Below are 7602 nucleotides of genomic sequence, written 5' to 3' on the forward strand. Positions count from 1 at the left end.
TGCCCAGGCCATTGAGAAGGATCTTACTGCTGAGGAAGCAGAGAACAAGATATGGAGGGAGAGCGCAATGAGGCATGAGGGCCGTAGAGCGGTGCCTCCTTATTCAGGGACAGGTAGGGGTGGAGGCCCCAGTGGCTTCAAGAGAAAGGCTCCTAACACTTCGATCGCTACTGGTCCTGATAGGAGGGGTCAAGGTGGTCAGGGTGGCCGTCAGGGTGGCAGTGAGGCATGGCGGACCTATCCAGAGTGCCTGAGGTGTAGAAAACGTCATCTGGGCGAGTGTCAGGCCAAAGCATGCTTTGTGTGCGGGGCAGTAGGTCATCTTAGGAAAGACTGCCTAACAGTGAAGAAAGGTGAAGCGGGAAAGGTGGATAGCTTGACTCCAGCTCAAGTATTCACCTTGACTCAGGCAGAGGCTGAGGCTAGTCCCTCGGTAGTGACAAGTCATCTTTCTTGCACTGGCTTTCCTTTTACAATGTTGATTGATTTTGGTGCTACACATTCTTTTGTTTCTAGTAGAGTGATTGATAGATTGTGTAGACCTAGTGAGTATCGGACTGCATGGTTTGGGACTTTATTGCCTACAGGGGAACTGGTAGTTTCTAGGAGATGGATTAGGGCACTGCCAGTGATGGTTGATAGTAGGGAACTTTCAGTGGATCTGATTGAGCTAGATATGGAGGATTTTGATATGATCTTAGGGATGGATTGGTTGGCCAGGTATGGAGCTACGATTGATTGCAGGAAGAAGATGGTTACTTTTGAGCCTGAGAGCGAGGACCCTTTTGTCTTTGTGGGTGCGGTGTCTGGACCCCACGTACCTATGATTTCGGCATTGAGAGCCAGAGACTTGTTGCAAGGGGGATGCATAGGTTTTCTGGCCAGTGTAGTGGATACTGCTAGAGTTATGCCAGCAGGGCCGGGAGAGACCAGCTTGGTGTTTGAGTTTTTGGATGTATTCCCTGAGGATCTGCCAGGGTTGTCATCGCGCAGGGAGATTCAGTTTGAGATCGAGTTAGCACCAGGGATAGAACCAGTATCAAGGACACCGTACAAGATGGCACCAGCAGAACTAAAAGAGTTGGAGATACAGTTGCAAGAACTTCTGGATTTGGGGTTTATCAGGCCTAGTTATTCTCCTTGGGGCGCTCCAGTGTTGTTCGTTAAGAAGAAGGATGGGACTTTGAGGATGTGCATCGATTACAGAGAATTGAACAAGTTGACTATCAAGAATAAGTACCCTCTACCAAGGATTGATGACTTGTTCGATCAGCTGCAGGGTAAGACGGTGTTCTCAAAGATTGATCTTCGATCTGGTTATCACCAGCTGAGGATCAAGGATGAGGATATACCGAAGACGGCCTTCCAGCCACGATATGGGCATTATGAATTCTTGGTCATGTCTTTTGGTCTGACCAACGCCCCAGCAGCTTTCATGGATCTGATGAACAGGGTGTTCAAGGACTTCTTGGATCAGTTTGTTATTGTCTTCATCGACGACATCTTGGTTTACTCCAATTCAGAGACAGAGCATGAGAAGCATCTCCGACAGGTTTTGCAGAGATTGAGGGAGCATCAGTTGTACGCCAAGTTTAAGAAGTCTGAGTTTTGGTTACCAGAGGTGACCTTTCTTGGACATATAGTTGGGGCAGAAGGGATTAAGGTGGATCTGTCCAAGGTAGAAGCAGTTAGGGATTGGCCGAGGCCGAGGAATGCCTCGGAGGTGCAAAGTTTCCTTGGGTTGGTTGGTTACTACAGGCGGTTTGTAGAGGGGTTCTCAAAGATTTCTTCACCAATGATAGAATTGACAAGGAAGAATCAGAAGTTCGTCTGGTCAGAGAAGTGTGAGAACAATTTCCAAGAGTTGAAGCGACGGCTTATTTATGCACCTGTGTTGAGTCTTCCTTCGGAGGAAGGGAAGTTTGTGGTTTATTATGACACATTGAGGATGGGATTAGGCTGCGTGCTGATGTAGAATGAGAAAGTTATAGCTTATGCATCTCGGTAGCTGAAGGATTATGAGTAGCGGTATCCGACTCATGACTTGGAGTTAGCTGCATTGGTTTTCGCACTGAAGGTATGGCGTCATTATCTGTATGGAGAAAAGTGCGAAATATACACTGATTATAAGAGTCTGAAGTATTTCTTTACCCAGAAGGATCTGAATATGAGGCAGAGACGTTGGCTGGAGTTGGTTAAGGATTATGATTGTGATATCCTTTACCACCCTGGGAAAGCCAACGTGGTGGCAGATGCGTTGAGCCGGAGGGGTCCAGGACAGTTGTATAGTTTCATCCAGATCTCGAGGGAATTGGCTGATGAGATGGTCAGGGCAAGGATAGAACTGGTGATAGGCCAGTTAGCCAATATCACTTTGCAGTCGACCTTGTTAGAGCAGATCAAGGAGGGTCAGTTAGTGGATGTACAGTTGCAGGAAGTTAGGCAGCATGTCTTAGCGGGGACAGCTAAGGATTATTCGGTTTCTAAGACAGGTTTGCTCTGATATCAGGGACGGATATGTGTTCCGGCAGATGAGGAGATTAGGCGGGAGATACTGGATGAGTCTCACACTACGCCACACTCACTTCATCTGGGTGCCACAAAGATGTATCAGGATCTGCGGTCATTGTATTGATGGCCCGAGATGAAGAAGGATGTAGTAGAATATGTGTATAGATGTTTGACATGTCAGCAGGTTAAGGCTGAGCATCAGCAATCAACGGGATTGCTTTAGACTTTGGGTATCCCAGAGTGGAAATGGGAGGATATTACGATGGATTTCGTGGGAGGATTACCCAGGACAGTTGGACTTCATGACTCGGTGTGGGTGATAGTGGACAGATACACCAAGTCAGCTCATTTTCTATCAGTGAGGTCGACGTATTCAGTGGAACAATATGCAGAGCTGTACGTGAGGGAGATAGTTCGTCTCCATGGGGTTTCAAAGTCTATAATATCTGATCGAGACCCTATCTTTACCTCCAAGTTTTGGGGAGCTCTACAAAGAGCCATGGGGACTCAGCTGAAGTTCAGCACAGCTTTTCATCCTCAGACTGATGGACAGTCTGAGAGGACGATTCAGGTATTGGAGGACATGCTTAGGGCATGTGTGATTGACTTCGAAGGTTCATGGAGTAAGTACTTCCCATTGATCGAGTTTTCATATAACAACAGTTATCAGTCCACGATTGGAGTGGCTCCTTATGAGATGTTATATGGAAGAAAGTGCAGGTCGCCCATTCACTGGGATGAGATGGGCGAGAGAAGGTATTTGGGGCCGGATATGGTTCAGAAGACCAATGAGGCTATTGAGAAGATTCGAACAAGAATGCTTTCCTCGCAGAGTAGACAGAAAAGCTACGCTGATCCTAAGCGTAGGAACGTGGAGTTCCAGGTTGGGGACCACATGTTTCTGCGAGTTTCCCCACTGAGAGGGGTGAAGAGGTTTGGAGTGAAGGGCAAGTTGAGCCCTCGGTTTGTTGGACCTTTTGAGATCCTAGAGAGGATTGGACAGGTGGCTTATAGGCTGGCCTTGCCACTGTTGCTATCAGGAGTCCATAAAGTGTTCCACGTCTCTATGTTGCGGAAGTATGTTTCTGATACAACACATGTGTTGAGGTATGAAGACTTGGAATTACAGACGGACTTGTCCTACGAGGAGAGACCAGTTCAGATTTTGGATCGGAAGGACAAAGTCTTGCGAAATAAGACGATACTGTTAGTGAAAGTGTTATGGAGGAACAACAAGGTCGAGGAAGCGACCTGGGAGTTAGAGATAGCGATGCGGGATCAGTATCCCAAGCTATTCAGGTAAATTTCGAGGACGAAATTCTCATTAGGAGGGGATAGTTGTAACGACCCAAACTCGCTAATGAGGCTTAAGGGCCTTGATTAGTGTGCCAGGAGGGCATTATTGGATTATTATGTGATTTAAACGTGTAATTAAATGTTTAGTAATGTTTCTATGATAATATGAAATAAATATGTGATATATGTGAGAACCACATTATTATATGGGCAGGTCCGCAGAGCCCGACTCGAGACGATCCTAGGGTCAGATAGTGGGAATAGTCACAATGGGACTTAAAATATGACTCTGGACAAGTCAGGGGTACTTTAGGTATCAGGTAGTGATTTAGACTATCGGGTCATGAAAATAAATATATGGAGATATATTTGAGGTTAGGATGTCTAGGCGAGAATATTGGGAGATTTTACCGTTTTGGCCTCGGGGACGGTTTCGGCACCCCGAGCCTTGGAATTAACTTAATGAGTGGGACAAAAGCTAGGAAGCCTTTAGGAAAAAAAAAAAGAATAAACCGACCTTATTTTCTTTCTTCAGTTTATTCTTCTCTCTCAAGGAACACTCAAGAAACACTCAAGGGGAAAATAGAGGAAAATTCCTGAGAAATTGGAGCTGTAGATTTCTGGGAACTCAGAGGAATTCAGGGGTAATTTTGAGGCTTAGCTCAGTGAACAATCCAGGACTAAATCAAGACTAAGGTAAGGGTTAATACATGTGTTTTTTCTGAAGTTTAACTTTGTGTATCAATTGGTTATTGAGGTACTGTCCAATTGTTGTTTAAGGTGGAATTGAGCTGGGAAAATCATTGGGAATCAGCTGGACTTTGGATAGAGGAAAGGTTCTATCATTAAGGTAAGCTTTACTCCATGAATTAGAGGTTTGGATTTGGGTTCTTGACTGGTTAGTTTTGGGTGTTTATGTTCTTGGGTTTCAGAGATTAAAAAGAGGATTCTAGTGTGTGTTGGGCTGGATTTTCTGTTGAATTGTGTGTCTTAAGTTGGTTTGTAAGCTTTGGTGATATTGGGTGTTGAAGTAGGGAGCTTAGGGGTGGTTTTGGCTGAGGTTTTGAGCTTTAAAATGGTGGGTTTTTTGGGTTTGAAGGGAAGGGACGCGACTCTGTTCTAGAGCGCTGCGGCCCTAGGATGAAGAAAGGCCAAGGAGGCTCGGCCAAGGGTGGGTGCGGCGGTGCCCAAAGCAAGGGCCGCGGTGCATGTCTTTGTTCAGGATGACCTTGGTTCTGTTTTGAGGCTAGGGCTGTGGCTAAGCTTCAAGGGCCGCAACCCTTAGTTGTGCACATGAACTCTTGAGGATTTTAGGCTTGGGAATGTGGTCTAGTTTGCTCGGGATTGGTTTCACCACCGTGCTTGGTGGAATTCGGATCGCCGGGAGTTAGTTTTGTAACTAGAAACCTATATTTGAATATTAATGGAACCCTATACTTTGGTTGTGACTAGGTGATAAAGGCTTAGGCTCGGGAACGGATCGTGCTTGAGGGGCGTTGCTCATAATCAATAACCGTACAGACTAAAGGTAAGAAAACTGCACCTGGTTGAATATATGTGATGGAACTAAGGGTTCCCTATTGTAAAGGCTTGAAATGATGGTATTATGCCATGCAAGCTATTTAGTGAACCAACAGCCTAAGGGCGCCAATGGTTTCACTAGCGCACAGGGCGCGGCTCGGCCACTGGTAGCTGAGGACAGCTTATTATGCACTAAGCTCGGTTTAAGCAGGCCAGAGTCAGTGGGTTAAATAGAGGGTGCGGCCTAAGTTGTCGGCCCTGGATATTATGTGATATGAGTGATTGATTGCATCTTGAATCTGAGTATATGTGCTGAATTAATTGATGAGAAACCATGCTTGATGACTTAACTGTTTGATATCATTGATTGTGTTATATATGATGTTTTCTTGCTGGGCCTTGGCTCACGGGTGCTACGTGGTGCAGGTAAAGGCAAGGGCAAGTTGGACCAGCCCTGATTGGAGAGCTCAGCGAGTGGAATGTACATAGACAGTTGCTCAGCCGCCACGGTTGAGGTTTAGGCAGGGACGTGTGACCCAAAGACTGTCTGTTTTGCCTTAGAATGGCTAGTGATTACTCATGTATCTTTTGGAGTCTGTAAATTAATTTTAACTCTGTTTCTTTTGGGATCCCATGTATATAACAGTTTAATTATATAAAATGAGTCTTTTGAGACCAAAACCTTTTTAACCCTAGCACTTACATGTTTAATGACACGTTTTTAAAATAATGACTTGATTAGCAAGTCTTGCACCTTTATAAGTACATAGTGTAGCGGTCTTGGCTATCCAGGGCGTTACAAATCTCATCAACCAATACAATTAGTTAAGTGCAAACAACACTTATGTTTATTGTATAATGTTCAGGCCCAGCGCCCTTAGGCCGAGTCCTCTGGTCTTATAGCTGACCCCAGCACACTTAGGCCGGGCTGCATTCCGCACGCTTGCTATCGACCCCCGGCACCCTTAGGCAGGCCTTTAAAACAGATATAATCACAAATATAAACTGCACAACAAGCAATCTGAAGCAGCATATACAAGCATGCCTATCCAGATATTCTCAGATACAAATATATTCACAATCATAATATATTTTTTAATAGGGGTCTAAGCCCCATTCACAACCCGGATGCAGTTTTCTTACCTCGAGTCCCGAGCTGAAGGTGTAGAGCAGTCTCGAGCACGATTCTCAATCCCGAGCCTTAACGGTAACCCTAGCCACAAAGCGATAACAGATAACCATTAAAACCTAAATCAATTAAAAACTTCAGAATAACATACTAGCCTCCAGGACCTCAAATTCTACTAATCCAGGTAGAATCATTCTCGATCACTTAGGTTTGAGATTGAGCCTAAAAATATGTTTTGGCTATTTTCTCCAATTTGAGTTGCAACCTATCCGTCTAGGGTTGCAACACGCTACAAGTCAGAGCCTGCGTTTTTCTCCACATTTTGGCTCAAGCTCCGAAACCCAAAATTCTCCACATTTTCCCTGCGTTTTTCTGAGTAAACCCACCAAAATTCATCACAGTTTCAAACCAAAACCAAAACTATACCTCACAAACATTTCCAAACATCGTAAGCAACATATAAATCCCCAAAAATCAAGCCAAAACATTACCAAAGCCTAAAATCCAAACCTTGAGTTTAAAACTCAATAACACCAAAATCTAAACTCACAATTCAATAAAAACAAAGGAATTTACTTACCCCTACTGCAATTTGACCCTGAGCTAAACTGTAATATCCGTCTTTTCGTTTCATGGGTATATTGGTAGTTTTGTCTAATGAGGGCAATTTGGTAATTTAATACTCTTGAGGGGTATTTTTGTAATTTTGTGAAATTACGTATTATTTGATTATATGAATATGTATATGTGATATTATATCATTTTAAGATAATTTATGTTGGAAGATACCTAAAGTGCTCAAGATATGTGTTAAAGTGACGAATCATGATTTCCTTCAAGTGTTAGGGGCCTTATTATCAAGAATTGTTGAAAGAGGGGTCATATTTGAATAAATATAACTTATGGGGAATAAATTAATCATGGATTATGAAAAATAATAGTTTAAGTGGAGAATTACTAAAAAAGGTTTAGTGAAATTGTTAAAATGGCTTAAATTAAGGGTAGAATGGTAATTTGGCGATAATGAGTCATTATAAATAGAAAGTGAGAGATTAGGGTTAGGGTTAGACTCAGAATTTGAAGTTGGTGGCTGCTCAACACATGATCAAAGGAGAGAACTCTCTCTCACTCTCTCTCTAGACTAG

Source organism: Humulus lupulus, chromosome 6 (assembly GCF_963169125.1).
Source record: "Humulus lupulus chromosome 6, drHumLupu1.1, whole genome shotgun sequence".
NCBI classification, from domain to species: domain Eukaryota; kingdom Viridiplantae; phylum Streptophyta; class Magnoliopsida; order Rosales; family Cannabaceae; genus Humulus; species Humulus lupulus.